The sequence below is a fragment of the Ailuropoda melanoleuca genome, chromosome 18 (assembly GCF_002007445.2).
Source record: "Ailuropoda melanoleuca isolate Jingjing chromosome 18, ASM200744v2, whole genome shotgun sequence".
Taxonomy (NCBI): Eukaryota; Metazoa; Chordata; class Mammalia; order Carnivora; family Ursidae; genus Ailuropoda; species Ailuropoda melanoleuca.
The window spans coordinates 5,273,844-5,292,490 of NC_048235.1; the positions used below are offsets into that span (position 1 = coordinate 5,273,844).

General features: G+C 43.1%; 1 pseudogene; it reads left to right on the forward strand.

The window, feature by feature from the left end:
* The first annotated feature begins 1,116 nt into the window (after positions 1-1,116).
* Positions 1,117-1,459, forward strand: LOC109488574 (annotated as a pseudogene).
* Positions 1,460-18,647: the final 17,188 nt, after the last annotated feature.

The window sequence follows — 18,647 nt, forward strand, 5'->3', positions numbered from 1 at the left end:
CTCAGAGGACTTACCATCTCTGTGTTCATGAAGCATGGAGCAGGTATAAGAAGGGAGGAATTCTAAGCAAAGAACATTTCTCAAATCTTCACCTGGCAACCAAGTGGGAAAGAATAAAATGCAACCATTACTATCATAATTAACAGTATAAGAGCAAACCAGCAAATTATGATTATATAAATAAAGCACGATAATACATTTTGGAGTAAGTTTTATGTAGTTATTAAGAGCAATGCATTCAGGCCTCAGGGCTCCTTTCAAATTTTGACTAAGGCTTTGAAATCAAGTAGTTATAAAATCACATAGCTACATTAAAGTCTCAGTTTCCTCTTCAATAAAAAATGAATAATACCTATTTCAATAGGTTTTGCATGATGAGTACTTTTAAAACTTAGAACATAACGTGGCTCCTATTAAGTGTCCAATAATTGCAGTAATTATTATCATTAAAAGTTATAATTCACGGAAGATTATATGTCATTGAAACTTATCACTGAACTTACATCATAAAAAGAAAATGTAAGAGAGGAGTGAATAATTTTTAAAATATCTTAATAACCTACATTCACTTGTGTACAGAGAACCTAGTTGAGAATTTAATTGCCTGAAATCAATTAGGTTTACATTAATTAGATTAAAGGGTCTGGAAATAAGAGCTTAGTTCTCCCCCAATGTCCACATCATCTATAAAAGAAAATAATAGAAATAATTTTATCAAGGAGAAGATCTTTGCAGATGCTGATGGAGAGCATCCTGACATATAGAATGGTCTTAGCTAGCAAATTGTACTAATAGAATAGAGTCCTAATGATGGACTTTTGCCAAGTAATTTCCCATTTAAACGTATACCCAACCTCCCATTTGACTCCACAGAGTATGTATGTATGTATTTGTGCCTATCAAGAAATAAAGTTTTTTGGGGCACCTGGGTGGCTCAGTCGGTTAAGTGTCCAACTGAGGTCATGATCTCAGGGTCATGGGATTGAGTTGGAATCTCTCTCTCTCACCCTCCGCCTCTCCCTCTCACGCACATGCAGTCTCTCTCCTACAAAAAAAAAAAAGGGGGGAAATAAAGTCTTGGCCATCTAAGAGCCTGCTGGGCACAGGACTCCTAAAATGATAAATATATCTGGAAGGCTATGGTCCAAGGGCATGTTTGCTGGCCATTCGCAGGGTCTCCAGATCCAGAGGGAACACACAGCTCTTCTTAGAATTGAAGTTGTTCATGCTTGAGATGAAACTGAATTCATTCTAGGCAAGAGATGTGCTTATGTGTACAAAGCAAAGAACGACACAGTGACTCCTGGTGGCAAACCAAACAAAACCAGAGTAAACTGGAGCAAAAGGAACATGGTGCTCATGGAACCAGTGGCATGGCTCATGCCGCATTCTAAAGCAACCTTCCGCTAAAGCCATTGGCCACAGGATCCGTGTGCTGCTGTGCCCCTCAAGGACTTGAACTTACTGAAAAGCGCATAAACAAAGGTGCAGATTTCTCCTCTTGTAAAAAAAAAAAGTTTGTAATAAGTTATAAATTAATAGAAAATGAGAATTTTGTCCCCACTGTTACTTTGCTTTAGCGTTTTCTCCTTGAAGGTTCACATTTTGCAGAATTGTTGCTTATATTTCATACACTCATCCTCAAAAAATAAGCAGTGCAAGGATGTCATAGCACATTGTTTAAAAAAATGATGTAAAGGGAATGAATGAAGTTGCTCGGTGTGGGTATGTCGGAGCTTTACCCCATGACATTTTGCGCTGCACTGCCTTGTTCTAAGCACACTCGGGTAGAATGTTAGATGTGTCAGTCAAATACAGTCCGCTTGCTTTGCCTCCTATTAGAAAATGAAACTAGCTAATTGAAAAACTCACGTGGGATAAAGCAGCTTTAAAATTATTGCCTAATTCAAGACAAACATGTTTTGTTTTTTAATTTTTTTAAAAAGATTCTATTTATTTGACAGAGAGCGAGAAAAAGAGCACAAGCAGGAGGAGCAGCAGAGGGAGAGGGAGAAGCAGGCTCCCTGCAGAGCAGGGGGAGCCCGATGTGGGGCTCAATCCGGGGACCCTTGGGTCATGACCTGAGCTGAAGGCCACTCCCCCTGCTTGTGATCGATTTCGATCTCTCTCTCTCTGTCTGTCAAATACATAAAATGTTTAAAAAAAAAAAAGAGAGAGGGGCGCCTGGTTGGCTCAGTTGTTAAGCATCTGCCTTCAGCCCAGGTCATAATCCCAGCGTCCTGGGATCGAGTCCCGCATCGGGCTCCCTGTTCAGCGGGGAGCCTGCTTCTTCCTCTCCCACTCCCCCTGCTTGTGTTCCCCCTCTCGCTGGCTGTCTCTCTCTCTCTGTGTCAAATAAATAAATAAAATCTTTAAAAAAAAGAATGTGCAATATTTGGCACATGCTTATATGAAAAATTATTCATCATATCTGAAATTCAAATTTAACTGCGTGTCCTGTATTTTTATTTGCTAACCCTGGCAACCTATTTCTAATCCACACACGGGGGAGATTCCAGGAAATACCTCTGCTCAGCAGAACTGCTCCCTGCCAACCATGCTGAAACCCACTTCTTAAGCATCCTCCTAGATCCCCCTAGATTTTGGGTCTGATTTATCATGCACTGCCTGTTTTTCTCTATGATAACAGGGTTGGTGTCCATCTGTAGACAGGGTATTAATGTCATGAATTGCAAGTAAAGGTCAGAGCATTTTTGCTAAACGTGACAGCCCTCTAATCATCTGGAGCCTCGTGTGGGTTGTCCTCCTTGGATTTCACCCAACTGTCATTAATCCTCTGCCAAAATGTTGTGGTGACTATCCAAGCACTCCTTGGGGAGCGATCTTCAGGCCCCGACCCTGCGCATAAATGTACTCCCACTGCTTGTTCTAAATAATAGCATTCCTGCAGCAGCTGTGGATCTGCTTTGCTGGGTGTTCAGTATCTTATGCAGTCATGCCATTAAATGTGAACAAATCGGTGGGCCTTCTCCCACAGCACTTCCATCCGGCTGTTAGCTTACGTTTGTGGCAATCAGGACTCATGCATAACTGTACATTTAGTAGTTTAAAATTTTCCAAAAGAATTACATAGCTCCTTTCAATGGGTTCTTGCGTTGCCAATGATCGGGCAAGAACAGAGCATCTGGTCTCTGTAAGTCAGAAAGTATCTTGGGGAGCACGCCCACGTACTGCAAGTTGACATGCTTCTCTTCTCCTAGTATTGTTGCTATGGGCTGGAATAATTTGTTCCTCATTCATCAGGGTAAAGTGAGGAAGGCAGGATGTCAATTCTAGATAAGATTTAGGGGTATAATTGTAAATTTATGTTAAAGTTGTATCTTCCCATTAAAATACCTGGGGTTCATTCCAAGAACTGTATTTTTTTTTAATGATAAAAGATTTTTAACATAGATTCTTCAGGTAGCCTTGTCATTTGTAATGAAACTATTTTTAAAAAATTCATGTTACCAATCATGAATAATGCCCATTTCTGTTCAGTGAAGTCTTGAGTGATAACCAGTTTTGTTGCCTTTTTAGAGATTTGGGAAAGAATCTATACAATTCTGGACAGAATTTTCATTCAACACAAGTTCAATGTTTCACTATACCACTCATGTAAAAAGTACCGTTACACATTATAATTATAATCCTTACTATCTTTCCCTTTTGAGCAAGTGGTGAATGGTGGCAGTTCTGATATTATTGTAAAAAATGAACCTCTTAAAGACATGGACCTCAATGTTATTTTATAGGTAAAGAAACCAAGACCCTAAGAAAATAAAGATCTTGCCTAAGGACTTAAGGTAGGTGATGAAATACAAATAGAAATAGAAACAGTGCAGACTGCACAGCAAGAGCAGAATCCAAAAAGGTGGAGAAATGAGGGTACAAACTGTGATAGCATCGAGATAATATCATCGGTACTGACACCAGTCATGAGTTCCTGCCTGGGTTCTTCATAAAGAGAACATCGCACAACACGGCAAAAACATCTTACAAACTTCAGACAAGAACCTGATCCAACACCCAGATCTACTGATTTTCCACCATACCATGTAGGGATATTGGGTTCCCATGCTTCTCCACGCGAGGAGACTGCAGACTCTCTGTGACATCTTCATTTGCTTCCACCCTTCTACGCGGTAGAAGGCCAAGTCCCTCTGATTATAACTCAAGGTAACTTTATTATCTGTGTTTTCTAAAAAATATTTAAATATTTCCATGTAATGTAAGAATCCATTGAAAGAACTATGCAATTTTTTGGAAAATATAAAAATTAAATATTATAAATATTTAAATATTCATCTAGACTGAGAGCTTCGGGAGGGATATAATTATACTATATAATTGGTGGGAGTGCCAAGTATACTATATAATTAGCGGTTAATTGTTTTTGATGAATGAATCAAAGAATACTGCCCTAGCTTTAGTATAGACAGAAACACTTGTGTTGACATGCCAATCTCAATTTTGTGCCTAGATATCTATGAAAAGCCATTGCAACTTGGCAAACATACTCATTAGGTTCTGGCAAGCGTGACATTTTTAGGGAAAAGTGAGACTAGGCTGGTAGCAGCACGCAAAGGTCTGTGAAGTCGCTTTCTCTGGCTTCCTGCAACACTGCACCAACAGCCTGAATGTCTATACACCCAATATCCTGGCGTGAGCTGAATCCAGTAGGAAGTCACTTCATTACAAAACGTAAACAAAGTGTTTATTTATTTCTATCCTGTGTAAGCAATTTTAAATGCAAAAATGAAATACTTAAAAAGACAGGGTTCCTTCCAAGGGCCAATTTACTAGTTGAAATAAAAAAAAAAAAATCAATGTCTCGCATAAGGTAGGGTTTTCCTTTGCTGCTCTGTATAGTTTTTCTGACTCTGCTGTGTACGAAGGAGAACACTGTTCATTTACATTCTGTAAACAGAGTAAAAAGAAGGCTCGTTCATGGTCGCCGTGAAGTATGAAGTTTCTGAATAGTCAAAAATAGGCTAAATTTTGCATTCTTAAGAACATCTCTTTCATTCATCCTATCAGAAGGTAAGGTGATTTATTTTAATATCTACAGTCTTTTATTATTTTTTTCTTCATTTTGGAAAGCTCCAAATATCCACAAAAGTAGAGGGAACAGGACCATGAGGTCCCACGTACCCATCACTGAGTGACGACTGTCACGTGAGCCACAGTCGACCACTCTGGTCTCAGCTATGATTCCACCTCTTACCTGTCCCCGATGCAATTACCATGAAGCAGATCTCAGAGATGACATTATTGATAAAAATTTCAGTATATATTTCCAAAAGGCAAGGACTCTTTGATTAACTACTACTGCAATTCTGTTATCACATTAAAACACTTAACAGTAAGTCCTTAATGCCATCCAACATGCTGTCAGAGCACAACTATCTTACCCCCAGACAGTCTTATAAATGATTTCTACCAGTGCCTGGTTCCGGGGTTTTTGACAAATGTTTCCTATAAGCCACTTTGGTGCCAGGTGATATGCTGCACACGGGGCCTATTTTATTAATTCATTCATGGTAATTATTTACTGAGTGTCCAATATATGTCAGAGAGGGTTGAGGGTCCTTGGGATACATCAGTTAATAAAATACACAAAGTCCCTGCCTTCTTGGAGCTCATATTGTAGGAGGATGAGATAGGAAACAATTAAAAATAATGAAAGTAAACATGCCCATTTGATATAACGTGATGAGTGCTTTTTGGAAAAAGAAAATACCACAGTTAGGTAAAAGTTATTTGGAAATCATGGGCAGGGTCGCAGTTGTTGTTGTTGTTGTTGTTGTTGTTTTTTAAGATTTTATTTCTTTATTTTGAGAGAGAAAGAGTGTGGGCACAAGGGGAGGGGCAGAAGGGGAGAGAAAATCTCAAGCAGACTCCACACTGAGCCAGGAGCCTGAGGCGGGGCGCGATCTCACAACACTGAGACCATGACCTGAGCCGAAATCAAGAACCGGACTCTTAACGAACTGAACCCCGGGCGTCCCAGGGTTGCAGTTTTAAAAGGTAATCAGGAGAGGGCCTGATTGGGAAGGTGTCATCTGAGTGAGGACTGAAAGGTGAGAAGAGAATTAACCAAGCAAATATCCAGAAGACAAGTGTCTAAATCAGAGGCGGGTTTGAAATCTCTAAGACAGGATAAGTCTGGCATGTTCTGGAAACAGCAAGAAGGCCCCAAAGTATGATATTATTTAGTTAAAATCAATGAAAACTTGAGTAAAAGACAGTAGCTGCAGACAAGCATAAACAGAAGAACAGGACACTTTGCTCAAGGACCATGACGATCTCTATGCAGGAAAACAATGAGCAAAGAAGTAAAACATTACATTTTATAGAAAGGTAGGATGACGAACATTTTGAGATGGATACATAATTTTTAACTGACATAATCTATCAAATCTCTAAAAATGTCCAGACTTTAAAAAAAAAAAAAAAAGGGCATGGTCTCCGTTGTATCTGTATTACCACAATATATAGCACCGTATTTACTCCTTCCCAGGCAACATTTCCCTAAACGTTCACTTGGGGGCTTTCACCTACTTTTTGTATCCAGTGCCTTCCAAATGTCTACTTCCGGAAGCCCAGATGTCACTCTGCTGTTGGCTCCTGTGGACATCATGTATTAAATACAGCAGCCCCCCTTATCTGCCCAGTCTCGGGTACCCGGGTGAACCGCGGTCTGGTCTGGAAGGAAATGATCCTTCTTCTGACACAGCATCAGGGGCCAAGGTAGCCTAGCTCGACATCCCAACACCTGCATCCCCCACCTCACTACATCTGATCAAGGCAGGCGTTTTATCCTCTCCGTCAGCGCAGGAGGAAGGGGGAGCGCGGGACAGTGAGATCATCTGAGAGAGAGACCATATTCACGTAGCTTTATTACAGTATACTGTTATAACTGTTCTGTTTTCAGTTGCTGTTCATCTCTTGCTGTGCTTAACCTACACATTAACATTTATCACAGGCACATGGAGAGGACAAAAGTATATCCATATATAGAGAGAGATATATAGGGTTCAATACTATCCATGGTTTCAGGCATCCACTGGGGGTCTTGGGAAGTATCTCCAAGGATCAGGGGTGACTATCTCATCTGGACATCCAAAAAACCATTCAAAACTTATACAGCCTAAATTAAGTTAGTCACATTCTCCCTACAATGTTTTTCCTTTCGTATTGCTGAACAACACCATGACGGTCACACGTATCAAACCAGAAATCTGGCGTCGGCTTCTTCCTTCCCTTGTGGCCTGTCCCAAGTGTTGACTCCATGCTCTCGCTATCTCAGGATTCTTTACTTACTACTTCTGCTGGCACTACCTTATTTCTGTCTCTTCTGGACCCCCCAAACAGCTGCAAAACAGCCCTCCCTACTTAGAGATTAGATCACTGTAGCACCCCCTTTCCTCAGATAGCCGTATACCCCCCCACAGAGAGATCCCAGAACCGCGACCTCATTTGCACAAGAAGAGACAGAGAGGGGTGACTCCAACAGATAATCACGATGGCCCCATTCCCTGTCCCACAGGTGGTCTAGGCATGAAATGTCACCAAGGGGCTGTAGCCAATGAGTGTGACCAATGAGACCTGCACAGAAGCATGGTGAGGGTGTCCCTTAATGGTTTCCTTCGATGATAAAAGGACACATGATAATAAGAAGCATTCTGATTAGGTCCCTTCCAATGGAAATATGAAAATGTTGACACTGTCATACACCTCTGGCAGAAGTGTAAATTGCTTCAATTTTGCCAAAAGAACACTCACAATTTACATCATACATACTCTAATACTTAGAGCTACATTTTATCTCTTACTGTATGTCAGGCACCAGGCAATGTGTCTTACACTGTCTCGTTAAATCCTTAAAACAACCCCATGAATTAGACATTACTCTCTTGAGAAATGAGGAAACTATATCTTAAGGTAATTAAACGCTTCTCTCAATTTCACCTAGGCAGCACACTAGAAGAGGTTTTTAAATTCATAAGAAAGTTACTATTCCAAGGAAATGACAAAAATAGACATAAAGGTACACGCACAAAGACATGTACCAATTGTTTGGTGTAATGTGAAAATCTGAGAGAGAGAACATAAAAAACCCAACAGCACAGAGGAAGCATTTAACTCAATCAGGCACATCGGAATGGAGGGCTGGTTGAGGCTTGGAAGTAAATTACCGGAGCAAAATGATGTTCAGGGAAAAGATTCTTTTTTTTTTTTTCTTCCTTCCTTTTCCCCTCCCTCCCTTCCTTCTACCAGCCCTCTCAGACCAGGGAGCCATCACCCAGATGGAGCCAGAGCTGGAGCTGGGGCTCACCATCCGCATTCCTGGGTGAACAGTTCAAAGCACTGTGCCTGCCTGCCCCCTCCTGGCCCCATCCTCAAACGCAATTTGCACACTGTCCCAAAGTTTCTTTTGGGAGATGTTTGCGCCCACCACTCTTCCCCACCACTGTTGGCAGTGGGGAACCCCCCGCTTGAGAACCACAGGAGGGCACTGTCCTCTCTCATCATGGGGTGGCACTGATATCTTATGGTTGATCATGAGGAAGTAAGTTGGCCAAAGACCCCACTAGAATGGAGTGAGAATTCCAGGGAAAGCAGCAGATAGGATAAGCTAGTCCTGCAGCCTTCCCCACATGCCCAGTCCCATGAGCACCCAGGCTGCAGGCCTAGGACAACACAGCTTTCCTGGCAACCCTTTCCACACCAGGCTAAAAGAAGTCTGAAGGCACGGTCTCTTGGGGCCCCTTCCAAAAGGCTAGCCTCCTGATAGCATGCTACACCATCCTCAGAAGCACAGCGGAGAGGGCCAGAGAAGCAGAGAGGAAGGAAGAGAGTGTGCCAAACATCACAGAAGCTTCAGGAAGCACAGAGCCTTAATCATGTCCTTAATTAAATTTCAGCTCCTGCAAATTTTCTTCTGAAATTTGACCAGCTCAGTTACCCTCTCCTCCTGAGGAGCTCCTCACCTTTCCTCTTTTTCGGTAGCCTTCTGAAAACTCCAGCTTTCTCCAAAGTTAGAGCCCAGGGAGGCATCTGCTGAAGCTAAAGGAAAACTTGGTGTCTTGAGTTGAACACGCTTGAAAGTCTCAGCATGTGCACCAAATGCACACATTTGGACCCACGTCCGTCCCCTATTGTTGCTGCTTCCTCTGAGGAGATCAGGAGCTGAGTATGACAGGGCCATCCCTGGGACAGCCCTGGGAGTAGAGACCTTGACCCCTGATGTCAACACCCAGCTTCCACATGAGGTGAAGCCTTTGCCGAAATGCACCCAGCTCTCAGCTAGTTTTCCTAGTGGGAAGAACCAGCTCTGTGGATAATCTTACAAAATATTTAAATCTGGCCTTCGAATATAGGATAAACTCAAACCCTCTAAAAATATTGCTGTTGATTGTGTAGCTTTAGGGTTACATCGTTAATCCTATTTTACTTAAGCTAACTTGTGTGTTTCCTCTAGAGCACCAATTGGGTGGCAGGCAGAGCACTGAGGTGGAGCCAGCAATGGGCTGTTCCCTGCCCGGAAGTGCACACCCATCGAGGGGACTCAAGAGTTGACCCCACTGGGCTAATGTCCAAGAGCAAGTAAAATGCCACAAGCACGTAGAGATCTCTTTTTAAGACAGGAGTCTATGTAGAGCCTTAACTTTCTGACCCAGCCCCAGGCCAGCGTGCTCCCCGCCACCCTGCACACGCAGGGCCCACCCGCGCCCCTGCACGCCTGGGACACGCAGGGCACAGGACGCTGACCGCCGCGGCTTCGTCTACCCGACGCGACGCCCTGCCCTCCGCGCCCGTGTCACCCACAGCTCGGACAACACCTATCTGGGGTCTCCGAGGTGAGTCACTGCTGCAAAGAGGGCCCAGGTCCTCGAGAGCTGCAGGGCTGATGCGTGCGCAGGCAGGTCACAGGCCTGGAGCTGTGGCCCGGCTCAGGGGCGCAGGGGCGCAGGGGCACAGGGGGCGAGGGCCTGGAGTGCGGGCGGCTCCACGCCATGTCCCGGCCTCCGTGGCGGCCAGGGCCTCTGCAGCGGCGGAAGGAGCTGGGCGCTGACCTCGGACTGACCTCCGGCCGACCTCTGGCTGACCTTGGGCCGACCTCGGGCTGACCTTGGGCCGACCTCGGGCTGACCTCAGGCCTGGGGTCAGGCTGGACCTCTGCCTAGGCTGTGGCCGAAAGCGGCCCCAGCCTCTGGGGCGAGCTCCCGGATGAAAGAAGTCCCTTTGAGGAGTGAGGAGGGGGTCCCGGGCTCCCCGCCCCTGCGCAGGGGTGGTCCTGGAGACCCCTGGAATCCCCCCACGTGCCCAGCTCCCAGCACCTTGGAGCAGCCTTGCAGCAGCGCCCTCTGGCGGCTGTTCCCGGGGCTGCACCTTCCCCCTAGGCGTCTGGGACCCTCCAGCTAGAACGGCCTTTGCCTGGCCCAACTCGGTGGTAATAGTATCAACTAATATTTAATTTAATATTTATATATATATAAATATAAAGACTGGGTGGCTTAAACAACAAAAGCCTATTCCTCAATTCTGGAATTCTGGAGGTTGGTAAGAGCCCACTGCCTGGTTGTAGCTGGCATCTTCTGATTGTATCTTCACATGTGGAAAAGGAGCCAGCTAGCTCTCTGGATTCTTAAAAAAGCCCCAGTACCGTTCCTGAGGCCTCCACCCTCCTGATCTAATCACCCGCCAAAGTCCCCATCTCCAAATACCATCGCATTAGGGATTCTTTTTCAGTACATTAATGGGTAGGGGGCACAAACACTGGGTCTATCACAACGCAAGAGAAAAAATATTGTGAGTGTCTGTGTTTAGGCATCGAGAGGAGGAAGGGCCACGTGGGAGAAGGTGTAGCATACTCAGTAATTTCACAGCGGGTGAAGGAGCAGTGGAGTAAATGGGTCAGACAAAGCCCGCAGGGCTAGAGTCAGGGAGTCTGCGCGGGCCGTTGCACTTGGGAACTAGGAGGCTACTGATGGCTCAGGAGTGAAGAGTTCCCTTAGTGTCTGAACGCAGATTTCAAGATGTAATACAAAGTTTGAGCTGCCATTTCAAGACATTTTGTGATAACAAAATACAAGAAAGGAAGTGATGCATTGCTCCGTGACTCCAAGAATACTCACAGAGATGTTTTTAAGGCATTGTTGTGTCGTCCAGACAAGAACTGAACAAAGTGTGCTTTCCAAGTGTTGCCTCTATGTGTTTTCTCCTCCCTTGAAATCTGGCGTTTGATGTCACTACGCTAATGGAACTCTGGAAAAGATGTTTCTTATTTCTGCACCTGAGCTCTATTAAGTCATGTGAGCTCTCTTTGTACCCCAGATGTAAGAGTACAAACAATAGGCATCAAACACGAAAAGCGTAACCAAGAAGTTCCACGATGTTCATGTAATGTTTTTTCTAAGTGGAAGTATGCCTTAGCTGGTTGACAAATCCAACAGGAAGAAGCCTACATTTATTTTACACAAATTATTGCTTAGTGATGAGGCATGTGGTCTTATGAGTTCCTCAGGAGAACTCTGATAATCATACCGGACAGATTTTTGATAAGGAAGTCTCTTATTTGCCAAAGAATACATTCGCTTATCTGACAGGTTTGAGGAGCTTGCTTTTTATTACGTAAGCGTTTGTTTCTCTATTTTTTAAATAGGCCCCACACCCAACACGGGCTCGAACTCACAACCCTGAAGTCAAGGCTTGAGATCAAGAGTCTTACCCTCCACTGACGGACCCACCCAGCAGCCCCCTCTTTTTCAAGTACATAAGATATTTATATCTTAACACCAATTATGACTTATTGGATCTGACAGAAATCACGCATCTAAATAGGAAATACAGTCGCTCNGAGTCACTGCTGCAAAGAGGGCCCAGGTCCTCGAGAGCTGCAGGGCTGATGCGTGCGCAGGCAGGTCACAGGCCTGGAGCTGTGGCCCGGCTCAGGGGCGCAGGGGCGCAGGGGCACAGGGGGCGAGGGCCTGGAGTGCGGGCGGCTCCACGCCATGTCCCGGCCTCCGTGGCGGCCAGGGCCTCTGCAGCGGCGGAAGGAGCTGGGCGCTGACCTCGGACTGACCTCCGGCCGACCTCTGGCTGACCTTGGGCCGACCTCGGGCTGACCTTGGGCCGACCTCGGGCTGACCTCAGGCCTGGGGTCAGGCTGGACCTCTGCCTAGGCTGTGGCCGAAAGCGGCCCCAGCCTCTGGGGCGAGCTCCCGGATGAAAGAAGTCCCTTTGAGGAGTGAGGAGGGGGTCCCGGGCTCCCCGCCCCTGCGCAGGGGTGGTCCTGGAGACCCCTGGAATCCCCCCACGTGCCCAGCTCCCAGCACCTTGGAGCAGCCTTGCAGCAGCGCCCTCTGGCGGCTGTTCCCGGGGCTGCACCTTCCCCCTAGGCGTCTGGGACCCTCCAGCTAGAACGGCCTTTGCCTGGCCCAACTCGGTGGTAATAGTATCAACTAATATTTAGACTGGTGGCTTAAACAACAAAAGCCTATTCCTCAATTCTGGAATTCTGGAGGTTGGTAAGAGCCCACTGCCTGGTTGTAGCTGGCATCTTCTGATTGTATCTTCACATGTGGAAAAGGAGCCAGCTAGCTCTCTGGATTCTTAAAAAAGCCCCAGTACCGTTCCTGAGGCCTCCACCCTCCTGATCTAATNGATGTCACTACGCTAATGGAACTCTGGAAAAGATGTTTCTTATTTCTGCACCTGAGCTCTATTAAGTCATGTGAGCTCTCTTTGTACCCCAGATGTAAGAGTACAAACAATAGGCATCAAACACGAAAAGCGTAACCAAGAAGTTCCACGATGTTCATGTAATGTTTTTTCTAAGTGGAAGTATGCCTTAGCTGGTTGACAAATCCAACAGGAAGAAGCCTACATTTATTTTACACAAATTATTGCTTAGTGATGAGGCATGTGGTCTTATGAGTTCCTCAGGAGAACTCTGATAATCATACCGGACAGATTTTTGATAAGGAAGTCTCTTATTTGCCAAAGAATACATTCGCTTATCTGACAGGTTTGAGGAGCTTGCTTTTTATTACGTAAGCGTTTGTTTCTCTATTTTTTAAATAGGCCCCACACCCAACACGGGCTCGAACTCACAACCCTGAAGTCAAGGCTTGAGATCAAGAGTCTTACCCTCCACTGACGGACCCACCCAGCAGCCCCCTCTTTTTCAAGTACATAAGATATTTATATCTTAACACCAATTATGACTTATTGGATCTGACAGAAATCACGCATCTAAATAGGAAATACAGTCGCTCTTAGAGATATTACCAAAAGAGGACATTAGCTCTTAGTTCTAGCTAAGCTGGCCATGCATTTAAAAGAATAAAATAAGATTGAATAACACCCTGAATGCTATGGACTAAAATCAGGCAAATTTTCCAAGCAATATTTACTGGTAGCTCATTTAACTAAGCCAAATCTATCACTGACATCAGAGAAATTATTTTCAGGAATTTTTATCTTGCTTTTGAATACAGGCTAAACCCGGAGAAGCTCTGATAATAATAATGCAATTGGTATTTTGTAAGGATATAGCCTACATTTATCATTTGAGAGGTATGATTACTTTCTGATGTGCAACCTACTGTTTTAAGTGATGGCAGAGGATATAAAAGAATATAACAGGTTTTCTGTTTCATTTTGAAGAAAAAAAATATTAATTTCTATACTTCAGTAGTTCTTTATATTTGAAACCAGACTCATCAAGATTTACAAAAAGTGTATTTTTAAAAAAGATTTTATTTATTTATTGGTCAGAGAGTGAGAGGGAAAGAGCGCACGCATCCACACAAGCAGGGGGAGCCGCAGGCAGAGAGAGAAGCAGGCTGCCCGCAAGCAGAGAGCCAGATCCAAGACTCAATCCCAGGACTCTGGGATCATGACCTGAGCTGGAAGCAGATGCTTAACCCACGGAGCCACCCAGATGCCCCACAAAAGCTGTATTTTTGATGCTCAATATATTTTGTGAGTTATTATTAGGCCGATGGTGGTGATGGATACCTGAACACTGACAGTACCATGAGGGCACTCCGAAACTCCCAGGTAGATACGAGGGTAATTCGGGCTGAGCCTTAACTTTGCAGCGATCACCAGTTGGAATCAAACGGTTTAGTATATTTGGTGAAGGTCGTCCCAGTTTCTCTGTAAGTAATCTGTCATGAAACTCTGCCTGGTGACAAAACACCCTCACAGCCAAACAGTAACTATTAAATTAATGGTAGTTTAATTAGCTCAGTAGCTGTATTCAGAAAGCCTGGGCAGAACGCTGCATTTTTCGAGTTTGCACGCTGGCGTTAAGACCCAGCCCTCCCGCCAGAGTCGTGGTCCGCTTTCCTGGTAGCTCTGGCTCAGCGTGCTTGAACCATCTACCGCTAAGAACGCCACCTGTGCCCTGCTTCCTTTGACCTGAATCATTCTCAGCTGCAGCTTTCTTAAAACATAAAGACTCCCTGTCAATCTCTACCTGTCAGGATACGAGGTGATATACATATAATTATTAGCAACATTCATAACATTCTATTTTATGCATAACTGCAGTGTAAAATTCGCCCTACTGTTGTCACTTGATTATTGACCCTGCCGTACTCTCCTCCTGGAATATGTGCACTTACAAAGCATCCTGTAACATCTTTTAAAACACTAGCTATGTGTAAAACTATAAAAAAGCATAGCTGATTGAGCGAACATCCCTCCTCTCCATGTGCGACCGTAGAAATAGTGGAAAAAAATAACACCTAAAGCTTAATATGTGTCCTAGTTAAAAGAAAAGGGAATTTTCTGAGTGCCAGAAATGGAGAGTTTTAAGTCTGAGAACTGAAGCTATGTTATTTGGTATATTTAAGATTGATAGGTCTTCCTGCTGAATCGATCTTGTTACATTATAAAATGTCCTTGTTTCCCCCATAGTAAAACTGTTTGCTTAAAATTGGCTCACACCAGCTTTCTTTTGTTTAGGTTTCTGTGGTATATCATGCTTGATCATTTTCCTTTCAATTTAGCTGTGTCCTTATATTTTAATGTGTCTTTAAAAAAGGTATATAGTTGGGTCTTGCTACTTTGTTTTTTTAAAATCCATTCTGAAAACCTATCCTTTTATTTAGTATATCCTCTGTGTGTATTCAGTTTAATTTCTGATATAGTTGGATTTAACNCTCACAGAGATGTTTTTAAGGCATTGTTGTGTCGTCCAGACAAGAACTGAACAAAGTGTGCTTTCCAAGTGTTGCCTCTATGTGTTTTCTCCTCCCTTGAAATCTGGCGTTTGATGTCACTACACTAATGGAACTCTGGAAAAGATGTTTCTTATTTCTGCACCTGAGCTCTATTAAGTCATGTGAGCTCTCTTTGTACCCCAGATGTAAGAGTACAAACAATAGGCATCAAACACGAAAAGCGTAACCAAGAAGTTCCACGATGTTCATGTAATGTTTTTTCTAAGTGGAAGTATGCCTTAGCTGGTTGACAAATCCAACAGGAAGAAGCCTACATTTATTTTACACAAATTATTGCTTAGTGATGAGGCATGTGGTCTTATGAGTTCCTCAGGAGAACTCTGATAATCATACCGGACAGATTTTTGATAAGGAAGTCTCTTATTTGCCAAAGAATACATTCGCTTATCTGACAGGTTTGAGGAGCTTGCTTTTTATTACGTAAGCGTTTGTTTCTCTATTTTTTAAATAGGCCCCACACCCAACACGGGCTCGAACTCACAACCCTGAAGTCAAGGCTTGAGATCAAGAGTCTTACCCTCCACTGACGGACCCACCCAGCAGCCCCCTCTTTTTCAAGTACATAAGATATTTATATCTTAACACCAATTATGACTTATTGGATCTGACAGAAATCACGCATCTAAATAGGAAATACAGTCGCTCTTAGAGATATTACCAAAAGAGGACATTAGCTCTTAGTTCTAGCTAAGCTGGCCATGCATTTAAAAGAATAAAATAAGATTGAATAACACCCTGAATGCTATGGACTAAAATCAGGCAAATTTTCCAAGCAATATTTACTGGTAGCTCATTTAACTAAGCCAAATCTATCACTGACATCAGAGAAATTATTTTCAGGAATTTTTATCTTGCTTTTGAATACAGGCTAAACCCGGAGAAGCTCTGATAATAATAATGCAATTGGTATTTTGTAAGGATATAGCCTACATTTATCATTTGAGAGGTATGATTACTTTCTGATGTGCAACCTACTGTTTTAAGTGATGGCAGAGGATATAAAAGAATATAACAGGTTTTCTGTTTCATTTTGAAGAAAAAAAATATTAATTTCTATACTTCAGTAGTTCTTTATATTTGAAACCAGACTCATCAAGATTTACAAAAAGTGTATTTTTAAAAAAGATTTTATTTATTTATTGGTCAGAGAGTGAGAGGGAAAGAGCGCACGCATCCACACAAGCAGGGGGAGCCGCAGGCAGAGAGAGAAGCAGGCTGCCCGCAAGCAGAGAGCCAGATCCAAGACTCAATCCCAGGACTCTGGGATCATGACCTGAGCTGGAAGCAGATGCTTAACCCACGGAGCCACCCAGATGCCCCACAAAAGCTGTATTTTTGATGCTCAATATATTTTGTGAGTTATTATTAGGCCGATGGTGGTGATGGATACCTGAACACTGACAGTACCATGAGGGCACTCCGAAACTCCCAGGTAGATACGAGGGTAATTCGGGCTGAGCCTTAACTTTGCAGCGATCACCAGTTGGAATCAAACGGTTTAGTATATTTGGTGAAGGTCGTCCCTAGTTTCTCTGTAAGTAATCTGTCATGAAACTCTGCCTGGTGACAAAACACCCTCACAGCCAAACAGTAACTATTAAATTAATGGTAGTTTAATTAGCTCAGTAGCTGTATTCAGAAAGCCTGGGCAGAACGCTGCATTTTTCGAGTTTGCACGCTGGCGTTAAGACCCAGCCCTCCCGCCAGAGTCGTGGTCCGCTTTCCTGGTAGCTCTGGCTCAGCGTGCTTGAACCATCTACCGCTAAGAACGCCACCTGTGCCCTGCTTCCTTTGACCTGAATCATTCTCAGCTGCAGCTTTCTTAAAACATAAAGACTCCCTGTCAATCTCTACCTGTCAGGATACGAGGTGATATACATATAATTATTAGCAACATTCATAACATTCTATTTTATGCATAACTGCAGTGTAAAATTCGCCCTACTGTTGTCACTTGATTATTGACCCTGCCGTACTCTCCTCCTGGAATATGTGCACTTACAAAGCATCCTGTAACATCTTTTAAAACACTAGCTATGTGTAAAACTATAAAAAAGCATAGCTGATTGAGCGAACATCCCTCCTCTCCATGTGCGACCGTAGAAATAGTGGAAAAAAATAACACCTAAAGCTTAATATGTGTCCTAGTTAAAAGAAAAGGGAATTTTCTGAGTGCCATAAGTGGAGAGTTTTAAGTCTGAGAACTGAAGCTATGTTATTTGGTATATTTAAGATTGATAGGTCTTCCTGCTGAATCGATCTTGTTACATTATAAAATGTCCTTGTTTCCCCCATAGTAAAACTGTTTGCTTAAAATTGGCTCACACCAGCTTTCTTTTGTTTAGGTTTCTGTGGTATATCATGCTTGATCATTTTCCTTTCAATTTAGCTGTGTCCTTATATTTTAATGTGTCTTTAAAAAAGGTATATAGTTGGGTCTTGCTACTTTGTTTTTTTAAAATCCATTCTGAAAACCTATCCTTTTATTTAGTATATCCTCTGTGTGTATTCAGTTTAATTTCTGATATAGTTGGATTTAACTCTACCATCTTTTTGTCTCATCTTTGTGCTTTTATTCCCCTTTCTTGCCTTCTTTTGCATTACTCATGTATTTTTTTGTTGTTGTTCCATTTCATATGCTCTATTAGTTCTTCTGTTATAACATATATGTTATTATTTCAGCGATTATGCATCCATGACTTATCCGAGTCTACCCAAAGTTAGAATTTTACCACCTTCCACAAAATATAAAAATCTTACCACATTTAGCTGTGTTTATTCTTCTGCCTTTTCCTTTGTTATTATTAAATATTTAGCTCTACATCTCGTAGAACAAGAAGCAGAGATTTTAAGCACAGTAAAGACTGCTTTTTTTTTTTTTTAAGATTTTATTTATTTATTTGACAGAGATAGAGACAGCCAGCGAGAGAGGGAACACAAGCAGGGGGAGTGGGAGAGGAAGAAGCAGACTCATAGTGGAAGAGCCTGATGTGGGGCTCGATCCCAGGACACTGGGATCACGCCCTGAGCCGAAGGCAGACACTTAACCGCTTTGCCACCCAGGCGCCCCAAGACTGCTTTTTTAAGTGGTCACTGTTTTTCATATTTTTTCACTTATTTTCCCTTCCCAGTGTTCCTCATCTGTGCCTGCAGTTTGTACTTCATCTATTTAGAATCACTTCACTTCTACCTAAATAATTTATGTTCATATTTCATACACTGCAGTTCTAATAGAAACAAACTCTTTGCCTCTGTTGATCTGGAGAGATAATCTTCATTTCACCCTTATTTTTGAAAGATATCCTGCTGAGTAAAGAATTCTAGGTTGAGCAATTATCCAAGACGGGTAAACTATGGATTCCCAGTTTCCATGGCTTTGTGCAA